Below are 18,631 nucleotides of genomic sequence, written 5' to 3' on the forward strand. Positions count from 1 at the left end.
ACAAGCAGAACAAACATATAATACAGATAAAATTACAGTAACATGAGTCGAATTACAACTCGATAATTTATACAAAAATTGCTGGCCAGACGGCCGGCCGAAGTGGCCGTGCGGTTAAAGGCGCTGCAGTCTGGAACCGCAAGACCGCTACGGTCGCAGGTTCGAATCCTGCCTCGAGCATGGATGTTTGTGATGTCCTTAGGTTAGTTAGGTTTAACTAGTTCTAAGTTCTAGGGGACTAATGACCTCAGCAGTTGAGTCCCATAGTGCTCAGAGCCATTTGAACCATTTTTTTTTGCTGGCCAGACACTGATGTCAAACATCATGGCCACATACTGAAACTTTGTTCAGAAACTCTTATAGTCATACTTACATTCTTCACAGGTACCAACAGTTCGTCCCAGTGGTTTGAAAAGTACAGTAGGACAATTAAGTTTTAGAGCTCTAAAACAAAACAAAAAAACCATATTACCACCACATCATAACATCTAAATAATTACAACGTTGCGGTACCTCGTTAACTACACGGCCCGTTTGGCAGAGGCGTACACGTTTAAACTGGGCATTAGCTCAAGCGGCTCTACACATAAGCCGTTTACGGCAAGATACCGCCCAGGCGGTGCAGTAGTTAAAAGATAAATCAAACTAACAAAACGCACATAAGTTACTGCTGGCACTCCCTTTGGAATTTAAATAAAAGAATACACAAATTATGGTACAGCCGAGTTCCCAGGAGCACTGCTAAGTTGGATTCACACCAGCAGTGTGTTTACTAGCCTTTGGGCCAACTTGGTAGTACAACAGACGGCAGCTCACCTTTAACTCCCACTGCGTGCTGTTAATAACAGCCGCAACAGTCCGCATCAGATACATCACAGTGAAGTATTTTTCACGGTGGGATTCCGCACTCAAATTCCCCAAATCTGCATTGGATGCCACAGGTATTTCCTACACGCTATATTCAAAGACAGCATATGCAGAAGTCTAGCACCTCTGGGGTCGCATTTGGGAGGACGACGGTTCAAACTCGGGTCCGGCCATTCTGATTTAGATTTTCCTTGATTTCCCTAAGTAGCTTCAGACAAATGCCGGGATGGTTCCTTTCAAAGGGCACTGCCGATTACCTTCCCCATCCTTCCCTAATCAGATGGGACCGATGACATCGCTGCTCGGTCCCCTCCCCCAAATCAACTAACCAACCAACCATGCAGAAGTAGCATCCTCTCGCGGCGTACCAAGAACGTTCCAAGTCGAAGCACCGACACTAGCTCACTCAAAAATATCGACACGAACGTGTCAGAATTGTAAACTTCTTCTCTTATCTTGTGTATTTGACGTTTCGTATTATATTCTCACCTTCAGTTAAACATTATTTGGAGCTACAATCTCCAATTCTTCGAGTGTTTCACCATATGTGGTGAAGTCGAAAAAGATATCTAGTGAAAAATCATACACTTTCAGTAACATCATAGATTGTGAACGCCAGACAACATTATGTTTCACATTACGTTTTACTATGAGAACAGGAAAATTCCTGCGCAGAATTTCATTGCACGAGACACACCTCCGTTCTATTTTCTCCAAGATTCGAGAGATCTTCAGGATATTCAGCATTCTGTGCTGTTCCTTAATTCTAATCTTTTGAGAGAAGTTTCTGTTATAGTCCTTATTTTCTTGGAAACAGTTGCGGCAAATCAACGAACTTACCCATATAATAAAGAAACAGAGTTAGCAAGAGGTGCAGTCTGAGCCTTAATACCGTAAAAAAAGTCCCCATCTAATCTCTAGAATGGATGTGAGTGATGTCCTTAGGTTAGATAGGTTTAAGTAGTTCTAAGTTCTAGGGGACTGATGACCTCAGCAGTTAAGTCCCATAGTGCCCAGAGCCATAATCTCTAGACCAGGGCTGTACACGTATTGGAGAGTAACGAAACGCAAATGCAATGTATAAACTGTTACATGAAACACTCGAGAAGGCGATCTGGCTGAGTTATCAATTCTGAAGAGTGGTGGAATGGAGGAAAAGTAGGAATGATGGATTACGGAGAACGTGGCGCCGAGGACTGGGCCGCGAGAGGCTCATATTTCATGCGTCGCATAAAAATTTTCTCCCCTGCATCAATCAGCTCTCCTCCGAGTCGGAAAATATGTTAGCACGCATCATCACTTCTCTCACACTGCATCAGCGATCGCGTGGGAGATGACAGAGTCGTCGCACTAGAGTACTGTACGTCGAAACAGTAGAATATTACGATGTCATTTATTCTTCTCTTCCGTACAACAGTGAATAGATTCGGAGCGATTTAAAGTGAAGTTATAGCCTGTATACTGAAATTTCAGATCATATGAAACGAAACTTGCGTTCCTTACAGATGATAGGCAAAACGAAGGAAATTGGACTAATGATGCCTGATTGATGCGTAATGGAAAGCTGTGAGATATTTAGTGAGTCATGGAACATCTATCAGAAGGACAGATTAGATGCCATACGAGGGTGAATGTACGTTGAAGTTAACAAGAATATTATCTCTATTGAGGTTGAAATTATGTGTGTCAGTAAAGTTACCAGGTCGCTTACAACAGGTCTGCTTAAAACCAGGTTAATTGTTGGATGCTTTTATCTGTCACCCGATTCCGCTGTGAAAGTTCTAGAGTTATTCACAGAAAGTCTACAGTCAGTAGCACGTAAATACTTAGATCATGCATTAATAGTTGGAGGTGACTTTAACATACCGAGTATAGACTAGGACGTGTATGCATTCAATTCAGGAAGTACAGACAGTAATTTTGGGCACGATTCCCGATTACGGTCTTGAGGAGATAGTTCTGCAGCCCACACGCTGTGGAGATATTTTAGACCTTGTAGCTACGAACAGACCAGACTTTATCGATGGCGGCAGTACAGAAACGGAGACTAGTGATCATGATGTCACCACAGCAACAAAAGTTAATAACTCAGTCAATAAGGTAAGGAGATTTGTTTCTTATAGAAACAGTAGATAAGCAGTTTTTAGCAACTCACTTAGGCAATGAATTGCAATCACATAGTTCCAATACGAAGCACATAGAGGAATTATGGGAGAAGTTTAAAAAGATGACATATCGAGCTCTGAACAAGTATGTGTTTAGTAAGTGGATTAAGGACGGAAAAGACCCATCGCGGTTTAGGAAATAAATTTGGAAAATCACGAGGAAGCAAATGTTGCTGCACTCTCGGTTCAAAAAAGACAGCGCACATTACGACAGGCAAGGTATAGTAGAGGTTTGGGGGTCTGTGAAATGATCTACAACAACTGATACTGTCATATCTTAGCAAAAGATCTGACGGCAAGGCGAGAAAATTCTGGTTATATGTAAAATCGCTAACCGGGCCTGAAGCTTCCATACAGTCACTCGTTGCCAGTGTGGTCTGGTAGTTGAAGACCGCAAAACAAAAGCCTAAGTTTTAAATTCCACGCTTAAGGAATCGTTCACGCCGGAGAGCCGTAGAAACATAACGTCCGTTGACCATCGGACAGAGTCCCATATGGACGACATAGTACTAAACACCCCGCCCCTCCCCTGTGGAAAAAACTGAAAGAGTTGAAAGCAAATAAGTCGGCAGGTCCGGATGGAATCCCAATTCGGTTTTAAAACGTCCCCTTAGAAAAATTATACAAGACTGTGCTTAAGCTGACACACTATATTTTTTTAGCGCAACGCAATCTGACTTTCAGAAATCCCTACAAAAGAATGGCCCTGATTAACATTAACCTATACCTTTCACAAATCACTTACCTCACAAAAATCTTCGTTACTCAAGCTACTGCAATACAGCGAGCGCCACTATTGCCACTTAAATAAAAGATTCAAACTACTGAAGGCACTAACTACTGATAGGCATAGTTAACAAATGAAAGATTTTAATAGAGAACAAACAATGTATTTACCTTAATAGTCATCAGAAGTCATAATATATATAGCATTTCATGACATCCAGTCTTACAAATATCAAAACTACGCCATTTCTCTCCCCACATCCACCACTGCTGGCGGCTCACCTCCAACTGCGCAATGCTACGCGCTGTTCACATCCAGCTGCCCAACACTACAATGGCAGACAACAATGCAAACTAGCCACAGACTGCACACAGCACAGCCAGTGATTTTCATACAGAGCGCTACGTGACGTTGCCAATAAGAAAACATAAACAGCCTACTTACATAGCCCCCATGCTCCCCACAAAAATTTTACAAATAGTTTTGGGCAGTGACAAATAATGATTTTATAAAATTTTGCATAATTACAATAACAAAGATATCAAATGCACACACTTATTGATACAATGTTGGTCAAAAGCTAAAATTTTCTCACAGTCCATAAAGACAGTCCTGATCATTCATCACAGTAAAATTGCAGTGTTTTTCTCAAAGACTGAGCAGTAAAAGAAAATGCACACGGAAGTAGTGGATTTCCATGCAGTCTTGAAGAAGTAATGTTGTCCTTCAAACAGAAAGACAGTGCTGACTCTCGACATGCATACAGGCAATGGGCCACAACAGAGCAAACCCACAGCAGTCATTCGACGTTTTGAAGAATATTTGTAGGTAGGTCATCACAGAGCAGACCCACTGTAGTCCTGGTAGAGATTATGGTATAGGTGGGCCACCAGAGGTGCAGACGCACTGCAGTCCTTGTAGAAATAATGGTATTGGTGGGTCATCAAAGGTGCAGACCCACTGTAGTCCTTGTAGAGACGGCCAGCAGCCATCTGTTGCGACCGTGCAGGTGCACAATCACCATCAAAGAGTCTTGCGGTCAATATAGCAAGTCCATAAACCAACACCTGGGTACTCACAAAACTTTTTGGAATGTCCTTAGAACCAGCAATGCTGTTAACCAGTCCCTTGCTGAACTATCAACACACGTGCAAGCACTAACAGTCCCTACTTCTCATATATTGTCCATATACTATGACCAACAGAAACGTGTGCAGTGAAATGTAAATTACAAGTTACTTAATTTGATGAACTGGTGTCAATTACAATTTTATAACATAAGAATACAATAACAAAGGTACAAAATACATCATTAAAGAACATAACAGTAAGATAACATTTGTAGTAAAACACGCTTTACAAAAGAATAGAAATAAACATGTACATCAGTGTTACAAGAATTATTACATAAGTACATACATAAAAGATCAGAATAACTTTTGAAACATCAACTTCACGCATGAGCATTAAAACAAAACAGAATAAATAATGTCTAAACATCTTTACAAAGAAAATAACATATTATTAGAAAAATTATGCAACATAAATCTTATTAGCTAAACACATAAAGACAGGAAAAAGACAAATACGCAAGAGTACACAAACACATAGTGGGTTTACACAAGGAAAGGACAGAGATTGTTTTACTGCAGTATTTTGCAGACAAAACTTTCTTTACTTCTTGGAGATCTCCCTTCATTCTTCATTATTTCCAAAAAGTCCTATCCAAACATGCTTTCTGTATTTTTTCACATCCTCTTTCAAAAATAGTTTTTCTCCGCTGTACACTACTTTTTTGGCCAAACCATTTTCTTACAGCTTCTCAATGCATTTCTTCCAATTCATCACAGCTTGTTCTCTTATATGGCCTACCCCATCTTAAGGTAACTTAAATCTACTGAGCTCAGATGCTAAACTAGGGGATGAGGCAATGCAGCAGCACAAAACAATTAACACAAACAACAATGACAAAAAATGCAAATTGGCAAAGCAAGCAGCAATATTACAACTAATATAAGGCAATGCGCAACAAACAAGAAAAATAAATCAGTAGTAAAACTGTTTTAACAGAGTAATGTAAAGTGAAATTTAGTAGCACTATGCTCGGCAAACAGCAGCAGCAAATCCAATAACTTATATCTAAACATGACATAGCTCAAGCAGAAAAAATATTACAGTAAAATGGCCATGTTTAATACCTATGTCACATCTTAACACTAGAGTGATGCATCACAATTTATTCTACAAAAGAAATTACCAAGTACTTGAAAAGAAAATTCTGTATGCAATTCCTGTGAAGGGAAATGTCTTTTTGTGCTCCTTCGTTTCTTTTTAAGTACATCATAAAGTTATTCTTTACTGGGTCTGTAGGCATAAAATAACTATATTAGTACATCTATTAAATTTTATTTTAACCAATGCTGCAGTGCAGCTAGAAACTAGATAGTAAACAAAATAGGCAAAGCAAGGCGTGAAACGTTATTCTCTAGCCATAAGTCATTTCACAATGCAGTAAACAATCTTCCATCTAGCAATACAATAGACGTGAAATGTTTCTCATCATTTCATTTCAGTAAATATCATAAATTAAGAACTCTATAGTGTAATCATGTTTTCAAGTTTGAGCGTGTGATATTTGCGATGCTTTCTACAAAGGAATGTCAATAGCGAGGTTAATGGCCTCTTTTTTCTCCACCTGTGCCTCTGAAAGGCACACACTAATGGCTTTCTTTTGTCAGATGACTATCTCTCAGTTGGGCACCCAAAACGCATTACGTCAAGGTCACTTACCTTTCTTACTGAAATATTTACGACAGCAGTTTCCGCTACAGTGACAGTCTGATATAAAAATATTTTCACAGGTTGAGAATTTGCATTACAAATGTGTAGAAAATAAAATCCTATAAATATAACATTGTCCAAAAAATTTTCGACAGCATTGTAATACATTCACTCATGTACACACATTTCATAATTCTTAAAGTACGATTCTTGGTTTCCAACATCCTTTTTCACAAGTCATAGTCCCTAACCACTACTCATTATTCCTTACCTTATTACACATATACATATTCGTCGACACTTCTTCAATATTTCATCATAATAAATACATAGCATAATCAAATTTCTCATATAGCATCAGCTTATTGATCATAAACATACCGCAACAGCATAATACACATCGTCATCATAACATCATAAACCCTCAGCCAAATCTCAAAATCGTCGTAACTTCCTCCAATAATTTCAAAACCTAAAAAAAATTCTCTGCTCATTTCAATAGTGTCATCTACCTCAAACGTACATTAAAATCATGATCCCATACCAAATAAATCATTCAGAGCTCTCATAGTATCACAATGGTTCCGAAATAATATGAACAGCTCGCAAAGTACAGACGAAATACAATTTCATAAGTGTGAAGTTATCCAACTGTGTAACTGCGTAAACATCTGTCACTGACGTAGTAAAAAAAATGTTTGTTTCTCTGTTAAATAATCAGATAGCTGTGTAATTCCATGTTAGAGGAATATGGTACCGATGTGTAAAGTTGTATAAGCAAATACCATATTAGCTAGGGCTCCTTGTGCTTGCCAAACACATGGTACACAAAGTAGGCGTGTACCCCCCTGATGATTAATGTAATTATACCCTCAGGTGTTACAGATTACAGCAATGGAATGAAATGTATCATGGAAAACCTTTGTATCATTGTAATTCAAAAATCTTTAAAAATAAATGTTTGAAGTACAAAATTAATCACTCAAATGCGTGTCCTGTAGCGCGAAACTGTGCGTCTTGTTGTAAAATAATCTCTGTTATTACTTGAGGGTAAAAAATTTGCCAAGTGTCGTAATTATCGTCGTCAGTAAGAAAAGTTCTGTGGAAGTCAATGTACTTACCTCGTAATAAACAAAAGCGAAATCTTATGCGTATAGATATCGTAGTTATTACATACAGTACCGTGATCAAGTAAGTACTGTACTGTAACATATTGTTGTGCTACAGAAAAGGCTGTCTCATTGTAGCTATACCACAAATGTTACAACTAAAACATGTATTTGTTTCCAGAAGAATTCAGAAAAACTGTGCATATATAAAGCAGATACAGATCAAAAGCAACAATGTAAATTGTGTCACACATTAGTAGCGTCGTGATATAGTCGTGTAGCTGTCAAATAAACTAACCACTGTGTCATCTGGTATCTCTCAGATAGCACTTTAAATCCATAATGTAATTTCAAGTAAACCAAAATGTTGCAGTAAAATCTCATTAACAATACTGGTGTATGTTCTAAGAATGTAAGCCTTATAGTCGTTATGTAATTGTGCAACTAATAAGCAAGAATGTACACACACATTAACACTTTGTCGTCTGTTCACTATAACAATGCATTCGTAATTACTATCTAAACATGTTCCCTAGGTTCTAGACTGGATAGTTAACTTCAAAACATTGTTGCATGTTCACAGTTTCTCAGTGTGACAAATTGTACTAGTAGCGTGAAGTGAAAAGTTTTATGGCAAAGACTAAGTTAAAAAACAGATTATCTTTCAATAAACGGTTTTACATGTGAAATGTGGTGCAATCCTTTACTCTTTACGGTACTCAGAGTTTCAACTTGAACGTAATTATCATGCGCTATACGTCAGTAAAGAAAACTGGAATTTTTCTCAAGGTTAGCTATGTTATTTTTCTCCCAGCCAGCCGGCGCACCTGGCTGACTGCGGTGCGAGTCATTGTCTGTCTCTTTGTTGGCGCGCGTCGTTATTGGGATTAGGAGGCATAACTTCTACAAATTCACCTTGTCGAGAGTGCCCTGCTCTGTTTGAATCCTGCCAGTTCTGATAAAATACAGGTCTGTCGTTATGATTATATCGTCTGTCGTCATGTCGGTAGTTCCTGTAGTTTCTTTCTTGTCGGTTAAGTGGTGGAGAATTTCTCCCTGAATTATCACTGCATGGTGGACCGTTGCGTCTGAAGTTATTCTGTCTCACGTTATAATAATAGTCCTGGTTGTCATATTGTCTGTTTCTATGATTGTTTCTGTTATATTCATTACTGCGGAAATGCGATCTTTCTCTGTAATTATTACTACTCTGCCAACGGTTGTCATACGGGTGGTGTCTGTTTTGGTCACGATTTGTGTTGTGAGAATAGCCCTGTCGTGTCCAGTTATTATTTCTTTCATCGCGGAATTGCGACGGATGTGACCTGTAATTGTTGTATTCCTCTTTTCGCATTCCGTGATTGTCAGTGTCAATTTCTAATTCTTGTAAGAGTCCCTGAAAAGTTTCAATGTCGTCTTTGCAACGTCCTGCGAAAATAATATTTCTTAAATGTTCAGGTAATTTGATTAAGCAAATGCGGATGAGTTCTGAGGGGCTGTATGAGTTTGACAGGTACTGATTCTTGTGTAACATGTCTTCAAAATATTTCACAAGACTGGAGAATTCAGATTGTTCGAAATGTTTCATCAATATGATGCTATGTTTTACTCTGTCTTGTGTGGCTTGAGACCAATACGCTGCTAGGAAGGCATGGTAAAATTCTCCTTCACTGTGACAATCGTGAATGACCGATCGCATTCTTACAGCTGGTTCATTCTCTAAATAGCCACACATAAATTCTAATCTCTGCTCTAATGACCAGTTTGGAGGAAAACAATGAGAGAATTGATGAAGCCACGCTTGTGGATGAATGTCGTTGCCTGAATTCTTAAATGTTTTGAATTTATGTGTAGCAATAAACAGCTTATAGACAAAATCATCATGTTGGCGAGTCGCATATCGGTCATTGTTACGTCGTGTCGGCGGTTCCATCTAAAAAATTCGGTGCACCTTGGCAATTTCTTTCATAATTTCCGAAATGGTCTGTGTTATTATTTTGTGACTTTTCCGTATTTCTAAGATTCTCTTCCCGTGTTGGAGCGCGAGTGTCCTCTGAAATATGTAATTCTTGTATTACTTGTGCCAACTGATCTTGTACTTCCCGAATTTCTCTTTTGTGCTGTGTATTGATTCGATTTTGATTTTGTTTGAATTTTCTAATTTGTTCATAATCTTCAGTGTCAGTGAAGGCTACAGGTCTTGTGTCATTCAGATCATCATCTACCTTTGTAGATAAGTTATTTAGCTGATCCGAAAGTTCGACTACTTTCTCTAATAATGAACTAATTTCCTCCATGTGTCTTTCTGAACCAATTTTCAGAGTATCTACTGTGTCCTTTTAAGTTTTCCTGAGTTTTTGCAAGTTTCGTAACCGAATCGGTAGATGCAACTGAGTCAATTTTAGCTTGCAAGGTCTCATGATTTTCATGAACAATAGTCTGCAGTTCTTTTATGGCTGCTTCGTGATTCTGTTATGCATTTTCATGCCGCGAAAGAATAGGTTGAAAATGCTCACAAATTTGTGTTTTTGCGTCATTACAGACTTTTTGACATTTAGATTCAATGTTATGTAACTCAGTAGTTAAATCTTCATGTGTCTGTTCAAGCGTGGTGTCTAACGTCCGAAGATTTTGTTCCATTGTGTCTAACTGTTGCTGTGTTTGTCTCTGGTGTTGTTCCATTGTGTCTAACTTTTGAAGCTTTTGTCCCATTTGTTGCATTAATTGTAATAACAATGCACTGGTGTCTGAACCATGTTCCTCAGTGCTTTTCGGCAGTGAATTTGCACCGGCAACATTCACATTTTGACAAGCGGAAAATGTGTCTTGACTCATTTGAGCAAACGGTGAGAACCCAAAACCTGAGTCTATAGAATTTGCAATATTGTGTTTTGTCATTGCGGATTCCTGAGGCGAGCTGTTGCCGACCGATCGATCGATAATGCTTCCCTGTTCGCTACTTGTTTCACTGTCTACACCATTATTTGACGCCCGCTCCATTTTCCTATGCACAGTTACCAAATTACTACTTTGAATGTCTGTTAATTCATTACACGGTGGTGCTGGTAAGCTACGCTCGTCGTCACTATTATTTCTCAGTTTACTTTGGAGCCTAGTGTTACGTTTTTCACACGCCATTATTGTCACAATATTTCACACGATAACACAGAAAAGCACAATTTGAAGATCAAAAATAAGAGAACACATTAACATAGCACTGAAAATAATATCTAGTTAACTGCAGCTGCGAAATACTTGGTGCAAATCTACATGCATGCCACAACTGTTTTACTGTACAACAGTGAAAGACTGCAACTATAAAGGAGATTCTTTCTTCAATTACGCGCTAGCAATAAACAAAAGCTACACTAATTACACAAACTACAAGAAAAAATCAGAAGATTCCAGTGAGGTATCCTCGGCTAAGGGTCGACATATGAAACGTCCCCTTAGAAATATTATACAAGACTGTGCTTAAACTGACACACAATATTTTTTTAGCGCAACGCAATCTGACTTTCAGAAATCCCTACAAAAGAATGGCCCTGACTAACATTAACCTATACCTTTCACAAATCACTTACCTCACAAAAATCTTCGTTACTCAAGCTACTGCAATACAGCGAGTGCCACTACTGCCAGCTAAATAAAAGATTCAAACTACTGAAGGCACTAACTACTGATAGGCGTAGTTAACAAATGAAAGATTTTAATAGAGAACAAACAATGTATTTACCTTAATAGTCATCAGAAGTCATAATATATATAGCAGTTCATGACATCCAGTCTTACAAATATCAAAACTCCGCCATTTCTCTCCCCACATCCACCACTGCTGGCGGCTCACCTCCAACTGCGCAATGCTACGCGCTGTTCACATCCAGCTGCCCAACACTACAATGGCAGACAACAATGCAAACTAGCCACAGACTACACACAGCACAGCCAGTGATTTTCATACAGAGCGCTACGTGACGTTGCCAATAAGAAAACATAAACAGCCTACTTACAGTTTTACAAGGAGTACTCTAAGTCACTGGTACCTCACTTAGCTTGCAATTATCGCGAATCTCTCACCTAGAGCGACTGGGAAGAAGTGCAGGTGACTCCTGTATATGAGAAGGGTAAAAGAAAGGACCAAAAAAATTACAGACTAATATCCTTAAAATCGTTTCGCTGCAGAATTCTTGAACATATTCTGTGTTCGAATATAGTGAATTTCCTAGAGACCGAAGAGCCCATGTCCAAGTATCAGCACGGTTTCAGAAAGCAATGCTCGTGTGAAACTCAGCTTTCCCTTTTGTTTCATGATATACCGTGAACTGAGGATGAAGTGCAATAGGCAGATTCCTTATTTATAAATTCCCGAATAACATTTGACACTGTATCCCACTGGAGAATTTTAACGGAAGTACGAGCGTACGTAATAAGTTCCCAGACATCTCAGTGACTCGAAGACTTCTTCAGTAATGGAACCCAGTATGTGGCATTTAACGACGAGTGTTCATCAGAGACGAAGTTACCGTTAGGAGTGCTCCAGGGAAGTGAGATAGGACCATCACTATTTTCTTCACAAATAAATGACCTAACCGACAGGAAAGACAAAAATCCGTGGATTTTTATTGATGATGCCGTTATGAACACGAAGCTGTATAAGATGAGTGACTATACGGAGATACAATATAACTCAGACAAAATTTCTAGCTGGAGTTGTAGGATACTTAATGCCTCCGCGCTTGTAAGATAGGACGTGGAAGGACTGGACGAGTGGGGAACTGAACATCGTTCAACGGACTACAAGAGTGAACAGCATTTATTAGTAAGAAAAGCCAACTTTGAAACAAACGCAGACTAGAAGCAACATACCAATTTTCCTTAAGATTTCAGGAACAGCCAGTTGAACTTCAAAGTAAATAGTGAATATTTAAATAACAGGAAACAAATTTTCTTGTTTAAGACTGACCAGTTAAATTTTAAATTATAAAATAAACATAGATAAGCTTCAAATCAGCTGTGAAATATTAAATGGGAAAATTGCTCCACAACTAAAATTTTCAATGTGATATCGGCTTTCAAACAGCAGTACAAACAGTCAAGTTTCAACAGACGGGAAAGTGCTTCAGACATACTGAATTTAACAATAAACACCCAGAAATATCAATAAAGGTAACTGATTTCTCAAAATCTGGCACTAGAGCATCAGTTCAACTCCCCTGACGTCACCGCGGACTGGCAAGCCTCACAATCGGCTGGCCGAAACAACCACATTGTAACTTCCTGGCAGATTAAAACTGTGTGCCCGACCGAGACTCGAACTCAGGACCTTTGCCTTTCGCGGGCAAGTGCTCTACCAACTGAGCTACCCAAGCACGACTCACGCCCGGTACTCACAGCTTTACTTCTGCCAGTATCTCGTCTCCTACCTTCCAAACTTTACAGAAGCTCTCCTGCGAACCTTGCAGAACTAGCACTCCTGAAAGAAAGGATATAGCGGAGACATGGCTTAGCCACAGCCTGGGGGATGTTTCCAGAATGAGATTGTCACTCTGCAGCGGAGTGTGCGCTGATATGAAACTTCCTGGCAGATTAAAACTGTGTGCCCGACCGAGACTCGAACTCGGGACCTTTGCCTTTCGCGGGCAAGTGCTCTACCATCTGAGCTACCGAAGCACGACTCACGCCCGGTACTCAAAGCTTTACTTCTGCCAGTATCTCGTCTCCTACCTTCCAAACTTTACAGAAGCTCTCCTGCGAACCTTGCAGAACTAGCACTCCTGAAAGAAAGGATATAGCGGAGACATGGCTTAGCCACAGCCTGGGGGATGTTTCCAGAATGAGATTGTCACTCTGCAGCGGAGTGTGCGCTGATATGAAACTTCCTGGCAGATTAAAACTGTGTGCCCGACCGAGACTCGAACTCGGGACCTTTCCCTTTCGCGGGCAAGTGCTCTACCATCTGAGCTACCCAAGCACGACTCACGCCCGGTACTCACAGCTTTACTTCTGCCAGTATCTCGTCTCCTACCTTCCAAACTTTACAGAAGCTCTCCTGCGAACCTTGCAGAACTAGCACTCCTGAAAGAAAGGATATAGCGGAGACATGGCTTAGCCACAGCCTGGGGGATGTTTCCAGAATGAGATTGTCACTCTGCAGCGGAGTGTGCGCTGATATGAAACTTCCTGGCAGATTAAAACTGTGTGCCCGACCGAGACTCGAACTCGGGACCTTTGCCTTTCGCGGGCAAGTGCTCTACCATCTGAGCTACCGAAGCACGACTCACGCCCGGTACTCACAGCTTTACTTCTGCCAGTATCTCGTCTCCTACCTTCCAAACTTTACAGAAGCTCTCCTGCGAACCTTGCAGAACTAGCACTCCTGAAAGAAAGGATATAGCGGAGACATGGCTTAGCCACAGCCTGGGGGATGTTTCCAGAATGAGATTGTCACTCTGCAGCGGAGTGTGCGCTGATATGAAACTTCCTGGCAGATTAAAACTGTGTGCCCGACCGAGACTCGAACTCGGGACCTTTGCCTTTCGCGGGCAAGTGCTCTACCATCTGAGCTACCGAAGCACAACTCACGCCCGGTACTCACAGCTTTACTTCTGCCAGTATCTCGTCTCCTACCTTCCAAACTTTACAGAAGCTCTCCTGCGAACCTTGCAGAACTAGCACTCCTGAAAGAAAGGATATAGCGGAGACATGGCTTAGCCACAGCCTGGGGGATGTTTCCAGAATGAGATTGTCACTCTGCAGCGGAGTGTGCGCTGATATGAAACTTCCTGGCAGATTAAAACTGTGTGCCCGACCGAGACTCGAACTCGGGACCTTTGCCTTTCGCGGGCAAGTGCTCTACCGTCTGAGCTACCGAAGCACGACTCACGCCCGGTACTCACAGCTTTACTTCTGCCAGTATCTCGTCTCCTACCTTCCAAACTTAACAGAAGCTCTCCTGCGAACCTTGCAGAACTAGCACTCCTGAAAGAAAGGATATAGCGGAGACATGGCTTAGCCACAGCCTGGGGGATGTTTCCAGAATGAGATTGTCACTCTGCAGCGGAGTGTGCGCTGATATGAAACTTCCTGGCAGATTCAAACTGTGTGCCCGACCGAGACTCGAACTCGGGACCTTTGCCTTTCGCGGGCAAGTGCTCTACCATCTGAGCTACCGAAGCACGACTCACGCCCGGTACTCACAGCTTTACTTCTGCCAGTATCTCGTCTCCTACCTTCCAAACTTTACAGAAGCTCTCCTGCGAACCTTGCAGAACTAGCACTCCTGAAAGAAAGGATATAGCGGAGACATGGCTTAGCCACAGCCTGGGGGATGTTTCCAGAATGAGATTGTCACTCTGCAGCGGAGTGTGCGCTGATATGAAACTTCCTGGCAGATTAAAACTGTGTGCCCGACCGAGACTCGAACTCGGGACCTTTGCCTTTCGCGGGCAAGTGCTCTACCATCTGAGCTACCGAAGCACGACTCACGCCCAGTACTCAAAGCTTTACTTCTGCCAGTATCTCGTCTCCTACCTTCCAAACTTTACAGAAGCTCTCCTGCGAACCTTGCAGAACTAGCACTCCTGAAAGAAAGGATATAGCGGAGACATGGCTTAGCCACAGCCTGGGGGATGTTTCCAGAATGAGATTGTCACTCTGCAGCGGAGTGTGCGCTGATATGAAACTTCCTGGCAGATTAAAACTGTGTGCCCGACCGAGACTCGAACTCGGGACCTTTGCCTTTCGCGGGCAAGTGCTCTACCATCTGAGCTACCGAAGCACGACTCACGCCCGGTACTCAAAGCTTTACTTCTGCCAGTATCTCGTCTCCTACCTTCCAAACTTTACAGAAGCTCTCCTGCGAAACTTGCAGAACTAGCACTCCTGAAATAAAGGATATAGCGGAGACATGGCTTAGCCACAGCCTGGGGGATGTTTCCAGAATAAGAGTGTCACTCTGCAGCGGAGTGTGCGCTGATATGAAACTTCCTGGCAGATTGAAACTGTGTGCCCGACCGAGACTCGAACTCGGGGCCTTTGCCTTTCGCGGGCAAGTGCTCTACCATCTGAGCTACCGAAGCACGACTCACGCCCGGTACTCACAGCTTTACTGCTGCCAGTATCTCGTCTCCTACGTTCCAAACTTTTACAGAAGCTCTCCTGCGAACCTTGCAGAACTAGCACTCCTGAAAGAAAGGATATAGCGGAGACATGGCTTAGCCACAGCCTGGGGGATGTTTCCAGAATGAGATTGTCACTCTGCAGCGGAGTGTGCGCTGATATGAAACTTCCTGGCAGATTAAAACTGTGTGCCCGACCGAGACTCGAACTCGGGACCTTTGCCTTTCGCGGGCAAGTGCTCTACCATCTGAGCTACCGAAGCACGACTCACGCCCGGTACTCACAGCTTTACTTCTGCCAGTATCTCGTCTCCTACCTTCCAAACTTTACAGAAGCTCTCCTGCGAACCTTGCAGAACTAGCACTCCTGAAAGAAAGGATATAGCGGAGACATGGCTTAGCCACAGCCTGGGGGATGTTTCCAGAACGAGATTGTCACTCTGCAGCGGAGTGTGCGCTGATATGAAACTTCCTGGCAGATTAAAACTGTGTGCCCGACCGAGACTCGAACTCGGGACCTTTGCCTTTCGCGGGCAAGTGCTCTACCATCTGAGCTACCGAAGCACGACTCACGCCCGGTACTCACAGCTTTACTTCTGCCAGTATCTCGTCTCCTACCTTCCAAACTTTACAGAAGCTCTCCTGCGAACCTTGCAGAACTAGCACTCCTGAAAGAAAGGATATAGCGGAGACATGGCTTAGCCACAGCCTGGGGGATGTTTCCAGAATGAGACTGTCACTCTGCGGCGGAGTGTGCGCTGATATGAAACTTCCTGGCAGATTAAAACTGTGTGCCCGACCGAGACTCGAACTCGGGACCTTTGCCTTTCGCGGGCAAGTGCTCTACCATCTGAGCTACCGAAGCACGACTCACGCCCGGTACTCACAGCTTTACTTCTGCCAGTATCTCGTCTCCTACCTTCCAAACTTTACAGAAGCTCTCCTGCGAACCTTGCAGAACTAGCACTCCTGAAAGAAAGGATATAGCGGAGACATGGCTTAGCCACAGCCTGGGGGATGTTTCCAGAATGAGATTGTCACTCTGCAGCGGAGTGTGCGCTGATATGAAACTTCCTGGCAGATTCAAACTGTGTGCCCGACCGAGACTCGAACTCGGGACCTTTGCCTTTCGCGGGCAAGTGCTCTACCATCTGAGCTACCGAAGCACGACTCACGCCCGGTACTCACAGCTTTACTTCTGCCAGTATCTCGTCTCCTACCTTCCAAACTTTACAGAAGCTCTCCTGCGAACCTTGCAGAACTAGCACTCCTGAAAGAAAGGATATAGCGGAGACATGGCTTAGCCACAGCCTGGGGGATGTTTCCAGAATGAGATTGTCACTCTGCAGCGGAGTGTGCGCTGATATGAAACTTCCTGGCAGATTAAAACTGTGTGCCCGACCGAGACTCGAACTCGGGACCTTTGCCTTTCGCGGGCAAGTGCTCTACCATCTGAGCTACCGAAGCACGACTCGCGCCCGGTACTCACAGCTCCGCTATATCCTTTCTTTCAGGAGTGCTAGTTCTGCAAGGTTCGCAGCAGAGCTTCTGTAAAGTTTGGAAGGTAGGAGACGAGATACTGGCAGAAGTAAAGCTGTGAGTACCGGGCGTGAGTCGTGCTTCGGTATTTCAGATGGTAGAGCACTTGCCCGCGAAAGGCAAAGGTCCCGAGTTCGAGTCTCGGTCGGGCACACAGTTTTAATCTGCCAGGAAGTTTCATATCAGCGCACACTCCGCTGCAGAGTGACAATCTCATTCTGGAAACATCCCCCAGGCTGTGGCTAAGCCATGTCTCCGCTATATCCTTTCTTTCAGGAGTGCTAGTTCTGCAAGGTTCGCAGGAGAGCTTCTGTAAAGTTTGGAAGGTAGGAGACGAGATACTGGCAGAAGTAAAGCTGTGAGTACCGGGCGTGAGTCGTGCTTCGGTATTTCAGATGGTAGAGCACTTGCCCGCGAAAGGCAAAGGTCCCGAGTTCGAGTCTTGGTCGGGCACACAGTTTTAATCTGCCAGGAAGTTTCATATCAGCGCACACTCCACTGCAGAGTGACAATCTCATTCTGGAAACATCCCCCAGGCTGTGGCTACGCCATGTCTCCGCTATATCCTTTCTTTCAGGAGTGCTAGTTCTGCAAGGTTCGCAGGAGAGCTTCTGTAAAGTTTGGAAGGTAGGAGACGAGATACTGGCAGCAGTAAAGTTGTGAGTACTGGGCGTGAGTCGTGCTTCGGTAGCTGAGATGGTAGAGCACTTGCCCGCGAAAGGCAAAGGTCCCGAGTTCGAGTCTCGGTCGGGCACACAGTTTTAATCTGCCAGGAAGTTTCATATCAGCGCACACTCCGCTACAGAGTGACAATCTCATTCTGGAAACATCCCCCAGGCTGTGGCTAAGCCATGTCTCCGCTATATCCTTTCTTTCAGGAGTGCTAGTTCTGCAAGGTTCGCAGGAGAGCTTCCGTAAAGTTTGGAAGGTAGGAGACGAGATACTGGCAGAAGTAAAGCTGTGAGTACCGGGCGTGAGTCGTGCTTCGGTAGCTCAGATGGTAGAGCACTTGCCCGCGAAAGGCAAAGGTCCCGAGTTCGAGTCTCGGTCGGGCACACAGTTTTAATCTGCCAGGAAGTTTCATATCAGCGCACACTCCGCTGCAGAGTGACAATCTCATTCTGGAAACATCCCCCAGGCTGTGGCTAAGCCATGTCTCCGCTATATCCTTTCTTTCAGGAGTGCTAGTTCTGCAAGGTTCGCAGGAGAGCTTCTGTAAAGTTTGGAAGGTAGGAAACGAGATACTGGCAGAAGTAAAGTTGTGAGTACCGGGCGTGAGTCGTGCTTCGGTAGCTCAGATGGTAGAGCACTTGCCCGCGAAAGGCA

The sequence above is a fragment of the Schistocerca serialis genome, chromosome 5 (genome assembly GCF_023864345.2).
Source record: "Schistocerca serialis cubense isolate TAMUIC-IGC-003099 chromosome 5, iqSchSeri2.2, whole genome shotgun sequence".
NCBI lineage: Eukaryota > Metazoa > Arthropoda > Insecta > Orthoptera > Acrididae > Schistocerca > Schistocerca serialis.